Below are 11757 nucleotides of genomic sequence, written 5' to 3' on the forward strand. Positions count from 1 at the left end.
GTCACTAGGGCTATGGCCAGAAGGACATTCTGTGCCCCAAAGCTGAACATTCAGCAGTAACTGAGCTGCTGAATGCTGCTTGATGAGCTGGTAGGGACAAGGCAGCTGAAAAGGTTTGTGTTCACCTGGTCTGGCAGGAAAGGCTGGGATTTGTTTAATCAGCTACCCAAACAACCTCCAGCACCTGCTCCTTTAGCAGAGGAGGCCAAGCAACAAACAGTTTGCTGGATAAAAGTTTCCACCAAGTTCTCACTGGCAGGAGGGAGATCTGCCAGCAGCGCTGCTCTCTGTCACTGAGATGTTCACAGGGGCTGACCTAGACGTAGAGGCAAATATGGTTAACCTGGTTGTTCCCACAGGATGTGAGGACACATACACACAGCAATGTGGGCTAAATGTTTGGGTTTGGCTATTCCAGGTTTATACTTGTGTTATCAGGAGCTGGTGAATTGCCAGAGGTTTGGCAGCTGATAAAAACAAGTGCTGTGCCAGACCCAGGGAAAACCCCACGCTCAGGAGCAAGTTGCTAGCCCTAGCAACTCTTTCCGACATGTTTCGAGGTCCCAGTGGGATGTATTCTTTGACAACGCTGTTGGAGGACGAGGCATGCTCTGCATGTTGAGCAAGCTGGATTTTGCTGAGGCAGCGGTTCCCATGATCAAATTTTAGCACTAACTGTAGTTGTTAAATAAATCAAGACAGGCGCTGTGCTCCTGGACCTGCTGCTGCTTGTCATACATTGGCACATTGTTCTCCTGAGGTGGGATTCACTGTTCTTGGTGTTTGCCAGCTAAAAATTAAGCACCTTAAACTGAGCTGACTGAAAATTAAGCAGTAGAACAGTAGCAGCCATTGTCTCCTTCTCTAGACAAAGGAGAGCGTTGACCGCTGCCACAGCGTGGTTCATCCCAACCTTAAAAAAACTAAGCCAGGGAATTGACCTGCTTTCTGGACATGCCCATCTTGCTCTGTTGACTCTCAAGGGAGCTGAGATAGCTGGCTGAGAATTAAGAGCCAATGTTTAGATGTCTGCTGTGAGGTGAATCCCACTGTTGGTAAAGCAGGTAAGCGTTCTGCCCTGGTGAGTGACCAGGGTTACTACCACACACGGATGGGTTTGAGTACGCACAGGGGGCACAGCAAACACAGGGGAAGTACAAACACGCAGCCTTCTGCAGAGCCATGTGCTGCACCCCGTTTCTGCCCCAGTTTCCTGCCTAATTGCCTCCCACTAATCCATCTCCAAAACCTCTTGGACATGGCTCACGTTTGCTCAGAAACCAGCTTTCACTGATAAAGATGTTACCCTGAATGCTGATGTCATTTACCACATACACCCCGTAGCAGGGGACAAGTTTTATCTTCCGGGTGGGAGAAGAACAGACCAAAACAGTGCCAAGAAGATGTCACCTTCACAAGGCATTTATTATTACCCAGAACACAAATTCTTCACGCAGGGCCAGGACCTGACGTTGGAGCCCAGACAATGCAGGTAGGTGGGACCTCAGATCTGGCGTTTCTGGAATGTCAGTGCACAAAGTCAATCCTTGAAACAAATGAGTTTGCTCAACTGAAGGGGTCAGCAGACATGTACGTCAAATGCCTACTTAGACTTGCCATCTGCTGCTCTGCTGCAGAGCCTGGCCTTCTTTCCTGCTGCCAGGAGAAGGCTGCCCAGCTGTGCCCGCTATCAACAGGGCGCTGAGCCTTCTCAGTAACAGAAATGTGCCGGGTCTGCGAGCACTCAAGAACTACAGCATCCATCTTGCCCAGCAGCCCATGTCCTCACCTAAGAAAGAAGAAATCTGAGGACACACACATGCAGCTGAAGTAATGCCATTTTTTACACAAAGAAAAGGGGCAACTCCTTTCTTTCATGCACCTGCTGTTTGGTCAGAAAGCCAAATAACCCTCAAAGAAACATAGATCTGATCAGTCCCCTTAAGACTGTTTATTGACAGTGCCAACAAATGGGAGGTGTGGTGTCTCAGATGCTAAATTTCTCAGGAAAGAAGTTAGAATGAACAAAAACGGTTTTACTTGGATTCCTCAGCAACACAGACATTTAAATTCAGTCAGTTTTGTGCCAGTGACATTGTCCTTGGGAAGAGAAATCCCAAAGAACAGAAAGCAGAGCACAAGCCAAACGGGAACAGAAGAGCCAAGGTGCAAGTAGCAAGGATTGCCCTTGTCCCTGCCTGGACACCTGGCCAGGGATGCCACAAAACTCTTCATCCCACCTGTGCTGTATATTGCTTTGTTATTCTGTTTTATTTCATCTGGCAGTAAATTGATGTATACGATATGAGTGCTGTGATTGATTGTATGGATGGCTTCACAGCTTGGGCATGGGTAGGCAGGGCTGTCTGGAGACAGCCACCTAGCTTACCTTGAGCAGATATTATCCTGCAAAGTGACAAAGCCTGGATCATGCCGGTGGATAGGAGAGGTTTGGAGAAGCTCTGAAGAGCCCCCCGCTCGGTGCAGAAGAGGCAGGGGGTGGCGGGCAGCCCAACCGCAGGTCCCTCGTTCCTCCATGGTACTGGGAATGGGAGATCTGTGGCAGTGGGGGTCAGCAAAGTGCCAACACTGCCATGATGGGAGCCATCAGTGCTGACTGACCGCGTGCATTGGGGGAGAAAAACAAAAACCAGCCCAGGAGGGCCTTGTTGCGAGAAGGAAATATTATTTAATGTGCATTGTGTTGGGAGAGGAAAACAAGGGTCCTGGCACTGGGCCAGGTCCATTGGCCTCTTTTTTTTTTTTTCTCTTTTCTTCTGGGCAATTGTTTTAGTGAGGCCAATTTTTTTTTTGGTTGGTTGGTTTTTTTTGCTTTGTTTTGTTTTATTTGGTGTTTTTGGAGTTGACAATGCACGGGGTAATTTCTCGGCGCTCTTCCTGTGTTTTGGCACAGGGGCTGCCTGAGTGCTCAGCCGTGCTTCCTGCGGCAGAGACGCCGCCGCCACGGCCACCAGCGCCCGCACCAGTGTACGGGTTGCATCATCGGGGGCTTCTCGCCTGCCCTGGGGCCGGGGGGCAGGAGGGAGAGGCGGGAGAGCGGGCAGCGGCGTGAGTCAGTGTGGAAAGGCAGCGCACATTTCTGCAGGGTGACTCACCAGCCCTTAGGAAGAAAAAAAAAATAATAAAAAATAAATTCCAGCCAGATTCTTTCGGGGAGGTAAACAAGGTCATGCAGCGCAGCGAGATCCTGTTTACCTGAGACAGGACGTCTTTGCAGAGCCCGTGCTGGAAGCAGGGATGTGTTGACATGACTCAGGGTGGCTGACGTTGGGAGATGGGGCTGGGGGCACCGCTCAGCCTGAGGGTCCCAGCTTCACTGTCATAAGGAGGGGGCGAACCCCCACCATGGCGCTGGATGCTCCCCTCCACAGAGGCTCCTCCTGCTGCCCTGCAGCTGTGCCAGGAGGGAGGGCAGAGGGCGAGGGACCACCGGGTGACAGCAGGGCTGTGCTGGCGCTCAGTGCTCACCTCCACACCCTGCTGTGCCAGCAGCCCCGGCAGGTCCAACCCACTGCTGCCTGCCTGCCCATACCCCATCACGAGCGAGCACTTCGCCTGCGGCCCAGTGAGGATGCCTGGTGGCCACACGGTTAATCAGAGCCCATTCCAGACGCTGACTGAGTGTTTTTTCCTGATAACAAGACGTGTGTGAGTGTACATCGCTCAGGCGAATATCCTGTTCTTGCAACGGGACAGAGAAGCGGGGGGAAGCCGGGGGGGGAACAACAACAGGGCACCGAGCAATGATTTCGCATTCCTGGCATTCTTGCCTTGGCCAGCGACTGCAAAACAGCCCAGCAGGAGGGACAGGGCGCCCATGGGTGGTCACCCTGGCCACCTGCGCACCCACGCTTCACCTCCACCACCTGCCCACACTGTTGGGGTGAGTGGTCAACATGGGCCACCCTCCCATGGCCACCAGGTCCCCAGATGGAAGCAGACAAGCCCTCTCAGCATCTCCCTTTTCCCTGATGGTCTTGGGCCCTCTTCTGTCACCTATCCCTCAGTTTGTCCTTCCTGGCCATGTCCTGGGAGTGCCTGTTCCAGCACGGCCCCCAAGCTTCAGCCCTGCAGCAGAGCATGTTGACACAAGCCCATGCTGGGGGTTTGGGGTACCTGCTGTAGGATGAGAGGCTGTGTGGCTTCACTGAGTCCCCATGTCCTGCCCTTGACCACCCTGGCCAGCCGGCAAAGATGTACTGCAAGGACTTTGGGCTCAGGTCTCACAGTTTGGGGTTTCACTGGATGAGAAAGTCCTGCTCTCTTCCCCACTGGGGTGTTGTGCATGGGGAGGACAGGGATATACAGGAGCATGAGTTACCCTGGTCCGTGCAGCTGAATTTAGCTTTCAAAAAACACGATTGTCCTGCTCTTTCCTCTTCTAAAATCCCTGACCCATCAGCCAGACTGGGCTTCTCACTTGGTGCTTCCCCTGCTCCCAAGCTGCCATTGGGAACCGACATGGTGATGGAGGAGTCTACAGGACACCCTCCTTCTGCTGGCTCTGCTTCAGCTTCTAGGGGTGCAGGAAAGCACCCACAGCCTGCTTCACCCCCAAACAAAGCACGGAGCCCAAGGCTACCCCTAAGCCAGCTGTCTGGACCTGCTCCCAGCCCCTCCACCCTTGCACAGGTGAGCCAGGATCTTCAATACAGCTAATTCAAGTGCTGCAGCAAGAAGAGCTTTCTTTTCTTTCTTTTTTTCCCCCCTTTTTTCATTGACATGACAAACCAAACAGGGCTGCTGCTGACCCTTGGCCAGAGCTACGTCATGGTGGTTTTGTCTCACAGTCAAATCAAGATCCTCGGGGTCTTGCACAACCAGGTACTTGGGAAAATAAAGATTTCTTTCTTTCTATAAAACACACCTTTATTCCACCTTCTCCCACTTCCCGCTTTCCTCTTTCACAACCTGCCAGGGTTTGGTAACTTTCTCAATGAAAGAGGCACACTTCAGAGCCACACTGACCACTAAAGAGAAGGAGAAGGAGACTCCCCGGCTCCCATCACCAGCTGCACACACGTGTTGGTGGAAGTAGAAAAGACCAGGAGGAAAGAGGACGGTGCCTCTGGTCACACGCAGAACCCCGTTTTTGAGGAATTGAAAGCATGTTATATCTGCAAGATTTCAAAAAAGCCCAAGGGTTCTTCTGCATTTTAGGAAGCGGCCAGTGCAGCCATGCCCCCAGGGCCTGGGCAAGCTCTCAAGGGAGTCCCAGCAATGGCCCTCCCTGCACAAAACAGGGACAAAATTGGGACAGGCTGGCTGCAGGTTTAGCCCATGACTGGTCATGCAGCAGGAGATCAGCCTCATCCCAGTGCCTGGTGCCTCTGCCCCGGCAAGTGGCAGGGTGAGGAGCTGGCAAGGTTTGGGGTTTCTTTGAGGCTTGCCTATTGCCGGGTGGGGAATTACCACCAAGCCACTGCAGTTTGGGTAGATATATGCATTTCTTTGGTGTATTTCTGGTGGTGAAATCCCCACAACACAGGGTCAGGGTATCTGTGGGACTGCGGTCACCACCAGAGAAGCTGCCTTCACTCAGCATGGAGGCAGGTCCTTGCTGCCCCAGGCCTGTCTCTTCCCCTACAGGGAAGACCTGCCCTGCATCTGTTCCAATTCTCTTCCCAATATGAAGGGCCTTTTTACACCTCCCCAGAAGGGAACTAAGCCACACTGCAGATGAGCACGCAGTGCAGGACAAGGCAAAGGGGGCTTCTTCACTTTGAACTCAGCCCGAAGCCTGTGCTCCATACAGAGCTCAATTTATTACTAAATTCTTAAATTCAACTTCTTTTTCACAGCCTCTTACATGTGCAGCTGAGGAGAGCCCTTGAGTTGGGGAAAAGTGGGAAGATTCTGGACACCATGTTGACAAGCACCTTATAACCCAGGGTCTGTAGAAGAACAGCATCGAGGTCTGACACTCACTGGCAAAGCCCATTCCAGCCCAAAATTATTTGGGAAGGGGTGTACCTGAGTCCCGTGCTGCCCAGAGCAAAGGTTCAAAGATCAGGAGCCTAATCTGAGGAACAAAGCTCCAGTTGCTCGAGGATGTTGGCCTTGCCGAGGGCTCTCAAGTGAACCATGTCCATGGGAATGGGAAAACTCCAGCAGGGATTCGCTGGGCTCCCAGAAGATTACAGCCTGTATGACTAAACCTGTTAGGTCACCCAAATGATCTGCTTCCTTTTATGGTCAAAGTCAAGTGTCAGAATCACAGGTTTCCTCTTTCCTTAGAACTGGACTTTCTCGATACCACAAATCCTTCTTGAAATGCTAAAATTAAATGTCTGAAAGCACATGCATAGTGTTGCAATCTTGCCGCTCTGCTTACTGGTCTGTGTAATACATGAGTTGAGTAACAAACAATAGAGGTTGGAAATAGCCGGGACTGAGATTTCCTCTTTCAATTGCAGAATTGTTTCCTTGACTGGTGCGTGCATAAGCCAGGTGGCAAAATGCTTGCCCCGACCAAGTTTCCTGGCAAGCAGGAGGGGTCTTTGGGTGAGGGGTAGAAAGGAGTGAAAGAAAAAGCTCCCAAAAAGCAACTCTTGCCTTTCTTGGGCTCAGCTTCACCCTCCTACTCCTTTACAAGTTCACTCTGACTTTCAGTAGCTGGTTCCTGCAGCTCCTCATGAACTTCTCAAGGCCATTTTCAAACCTGTGGATGGGAACTATTGCCACCCCATATGAGTGCTAGAGACCTGAGATGCAGATGGCCATACCCAAAGCACCTCTGATACTGCCAAAACCTGGTGCAGAGACCTCTTCTATTTGGTGACGCATGACACAGGGAGCCAGGTCCTACCAGCCCTGTGGAGCAGCAGAGCTTGTTGCTCTTCCAAATTCAAGCACTGTGGTGACGACTTCCACCCTCCCTTAGACCCCAATAAATCCCAGATGGTACCAGCTCCAGGCGACCGTAGGCATCCAGGTCCCACCAGGCCCTTATTTCCTTCCACTCCAACTCAATAAGGACTCATCACATTTGGGACTCATGGCCCATCTGCCTTACCCATGGCTTGGTGGGAGGCCTGGCAGGGAAGTTGTCCTGTCCTGGTCTCCAGGGGACCTGTCAGTCCACAGAACACAGGTGGGAAGCACGCAGTGCAGCAGCTTTCCTGGTTGCTGTAGACCCAGCTGGGTGCTTCTGGTCCTGTTGTGCAGGTAGAGTCACCTGCACATATGTGTTCCTGCTTCCAAAAAGCCCAGCTGTTTGAGGTCTCCTCCAGACTCTGGTGTTTGCATCTTATCTGACTCAAATGGCTGTCTCTGCTGCATTGTGGGCCGAGAAAAGGACCCTGGGCTGGGAGGTGTAAGGTGACTGCATGTCAAGCTTGTGGCACTTTGGCTTTGTGGCCACTGGTGCCCCAAATGCCAGGGACACTGCCAGCAGCAGTGACATCCTTCCCCAGCTGCACCCACAGCCCAGGTAAAGCACCGCAGTGGGCATGGCAGCTCCATGCCAGCTCCCACCATTTGCTGCCCGGGGACTTCCACTTCCCGGGTGGGTGTTCACATGCATCCAGATTCCTCAGAGGTGTTTTCTTTTTTTTTTTTTTTTTTTTTTTTTTTAAATCCAGGTTCATAAATATTCATGTTTTCCAGCTCCCAAAAATCCCCCATTTCTGGCTGGCCTTCCACGGGAACTGGTGGAGTATCAGCACCTGCTCTTCCTCCCTATGGCACTGAGAAACCTACAAGCTGCCAGGGCTTCTTCTACACCCATCCACCCAACCCAGCACTCTCTCCAAAAGATGATGAAGGTCATTGACCACAGGCACTCCAACCAGCTCACCTGTTGCTTGGAAAAAAACACACAGGATGAACTTGGAATCCAATATCCCACTTTCTCATGGCTGGGTTAGAGCAGGGAGGGAAGGGAATCGGGTTCAGCTCTGGGTTTGGGGGTTGCACTTGGTTCTGCATCTGTGTTCAGAACATAGTTGCTCCTTCCTGGCCACGAGCTTTGAAACCATCAACAAAACCTGAGTAAATAAGTAAGTACAACAATAGGTCACAGCGTACCCGGTGGGACTATCCATGGAAAAGGGAAAATTCATATCATGGGGAAAAAACTGCAAATCCTGTTCAGCTGCTCCTTTCTGTTTCATTTAACGCAGTTGAAGGCGCCCGTGCTGGGAAAATGCTTTATTCGATTACCAGGCTGTTCACACCAGCCTCGGCTGAGCCAGGAAAGCCTCCCCGCAGCCAAACCTGAATGCAAAGAGCACCCACTTCAGTCCTTTTACAACAGCCATGCCGTGCTTCGTTCGCAATGACCCCAGGCAAACAATGACCGTCTGACCAAGCTGTTGGGATGCTCTGGCAAGCAGAGCATCCCCCATCTCTCCCCACCGACAAACCTGCACCACCACCAGCAGGAAATAGTCCTGCCCTTTGTGGACCGAGAGCCTCATCTGGACTTGTGCATCCTTCTCGGGGGCAGCTGCCCCTCGCCCAGGCTGGGATGCTCCAAAGCGGGGTCCCCCACCAGTGAGAGGTACGGTTCCCCTTCGCACCGTCAGCCAGTGCTGCCTCAAACTTTCCAGGGCAAGGCTATGCTGTGATTGTGGTGTTTTGTCCATGGCCACCGGGTTTATGGGACACCAGGGAGACCCCCCTTTTCCTCCCCTCCCCCTTCCAGCACAAGCGTTTTGTTTTTCTTCTTGATTAGTGGAAAAAATTCCTGAACCTGTCAGAGGGAAGGAAGGTCTTTTCTCTCTCTCTCTCTTTTTCTCTCTCCTCAGTCAATTAGTGAAATACAAACAATTTCCATGGTGAAACACTTTTTCCACTTAAACAACCCCTCTGCAGGCTTTAACGGTGCGGGCCCCTTTGCACAGCCCCCCCAGCATGAGACATGTCCTCCTAGGGGGTGGCTGTTCCCTGTCCTGCTTTACCCAGACACGTGCAGCCAGCCCAGGGCTTGCGGTATTGCAGGTACCTCCCAGGGCTTTTCACAAAATCACACAGAATCACAGAATGGCTGGGACTGGAAGGGACCTCTGGAGATCTTCTAGTCCAACTCAGTGTACACTGGGCTGTGTATGTGCCAGACCCACATGAGGTGACGTCTGATGTTGCTGGGGGAGAAGATTGCCTACAAGGCAGCCAGAGCTCTCTGATGAGCCATCCCCTGGGTGTCCTTCCTGGACTGCAAGCAGGCATGTGTGTCTGAATAAAAGCTTCATTCTTGGAGCACACCTTGGTTGATTAATTACACCCTGGTTCATTAATCACTGCTTTCTCTGTGCTGACGTCATTTGCTTTTTCCTCTGACATCATCACTCACAGCCGGCTCTGCGCTGCAGGGCCAGCAGTAGTCAACACCTTCTCCTCTGCTCTTCCCTGGGTCTGCGCTGGGATTCATCCTGAAAAATAGTTTCTCCTCCCACAGAAAACACCTGAGAAGGGCCTGGGTTTGGGGAGCAGAGCTTGCCTTCACTGACTGCGTTGACCGGTGGTGGTCAGGGCCAAAGGTCAGGGCATTTGGGAACTTGGAGGTTTCCGAAGCTGCCAGGGCAAGACCTGCACTGGAGCTGCTTGCCCAGCATCTCTGCACTATCCGCTCCTCGTTTTTGCAGCGCATGCAAAATGCGAATCACAGCAAACATTTTGAAATTCATGTTGACTTGTCAAGCCACAAACCTCCCTGCTGCCCAGCTCCCTGCCATGTTTGGGTTTCTGCTTAATTGCTTGCAAACAGCTTCTTTTATTGAGTTAGTAGGGCTTTGCTTCCCTGGAGGCAGCTTTCTTCCTGGCCTTGCTACGGCCTTTGCTGTGAACCCAAGGCAGTCCATGGCACTGGAGAGTCCTGTTTGGTATCTGCCTGGCTGGGGAGGAAAAATAGATGGTAGGTGAGCTCTGCCATAATTTATATCCTGATCTCTTCACCCTCCTGGCTGCTCTGCCAAGAGCCCCACAGACCCACCACTATGACTGGGGGTCTTGCGTTAACCCAGTGCCCACACCACTTGCAGGGAGGTCCCTCCAGTTCCCACTCTCCTTCTGCTCATTTTTTGGGGAGCTCCATCATTCCTTTAACCTTGTGATGAAAGCTGAAAACAGCCGAGGCCGCCTGGCTTCCTCACAATGTCTTTTAAGATGGGAAATTCCCAAGCCCCTAACAAGTTCAGTTGGTCACGGGCAGATCATGGCTCGGCGGGGGATGTGGCACTGTTTGGTCACAGGCTGCATGGAGGCGAGTGGGGAACAGCTGCGCGCTTGGGTGAGGAGGTTTTGTTGTGGTTTTGTTTTGTTTTGTTTTTTCCTAAATATTTTTAAATTCTTCATATTTTCCTCCCTCTTTTTAGTCTGCCTTTGCCTTGGCACAGCCAGCTTCTCCACCCCTAAGGCACACCAGGCATTCGCACATGGACAGTGAGACGGGGCCAACCACCGACACATCCCCATCCCACCCCAGGGTCCCATGGGATGGCAACAGCTCCCACCAAACCCTCTCCCAGCCATGTTCAGAGTGTGTGCAGGTTGGGCAGTGGGACAAAATGACTGTCATGGGGACCATGGCTTACACCAGGGAGGGAAATGCCCATGTGGGCTCTGTCCTGCATGGCTGGGCTGAAGAAGGCTCTTCCTTCAAGCCATGACCAGCCGTGGGGGTGAGCTTAAGCTATTCGCATTCCTGAGCGCAAATAAAATAAGCAAAGAGTCAAGGGTTTCCCTTGGCACAGCGATGAAACTCTTGCAAACTGATTTTTCACTTCGTTTAGCTATGCAACGGCTTTAGCATTGCAAACCCTCAACGCTAAAAAGCCTGAAGCCTGGCTTTAAAACACAGAGGGTTTGCTTTTTGCACCCAAATAGCCCACGAGTTCCCCCTCCCATCTGCCTGCTGCTTTCAGGAGCTGTGTTCTTGCAGGAAGACCCACTGCTGAAGCCTCTCTGTGAAGGTTGGCTGTGTTCCCTCCAACGAAAGATAAACCTCCCGATGAATGACATATCCCGAGGCTGGGCCTTTAGGTAAAGCAGCAGTCGAGCAATTAAACCAGGGAGAGCTTCCAAGGCTCCCCAGTTCCTCTGAGATCACCTGTAGCATCAGGCGAGCCAAGCTGGCACCCCTGAGCAGAGGAAATGCTTGCCAGTGGCGTGCTGCAGCCCTCCTGGGGCTGATTTTGGGATTTCTTTCCCGCGCCTGGCTTTGCGGGGTGGATGTAAACCACCTGCTCCAGCCCTGGGCAGCGGTGCAGGCGTCTGTCTTCCTGATCCTCGCACCGCCCTGTGCTGAACGCGCGCCAGGGAGCTGCGAGCAAGTGGTGCTGCTGAGGTGTGAGCTCCAGGCGCCCGGGCCCACGGCTTCTTTCGGCACCACTTCATTTTGAGCTGTGAAAAGCAGAGGCGCACGCTTGCAGCTGGGGTTGCACATCTCCCCTGGGGCCACCACCGCCAGGCGGTGTGCTGGCCCCTGCCAAACCCTTCCTCCCGCCTCTGGTCCAGGCTGATGCACCCACATCTCTTGTGCCTTGTACCCCTCCCTGCACCCCTGGCTCCCCAAATTCCCTGCTGACAGGCCCTCAAGCCCAAAGAAGTGTCATGCCAAAAATCTTTCTTCTCACTGTGTTATCCTAAAGAAGTCAGAGCAGGGATGGGATTATTACTCTCACTGTGATTTTGCCCATTTTCCATCCTCAGGGGCAGATAGAGCTCACCCTTACTCCAGTTCCCTTTGGAGGATCATGGAAAACAAATCCTCATCCCAAAATGAACCATGCTGGA

This window comes from Streptopelia decaocto (genome assembly GCF_964273445.1).
Source record: "Streptopelia decaocto genome assembly, chromosome: 1".
In the NCBI taxonomy this organism is placed as follows: Eukaryota; Metazoa; Chordata; class Aves; order Columbiformes; family Columbidae; genus Streptopelia; species Streptopelia decaocto.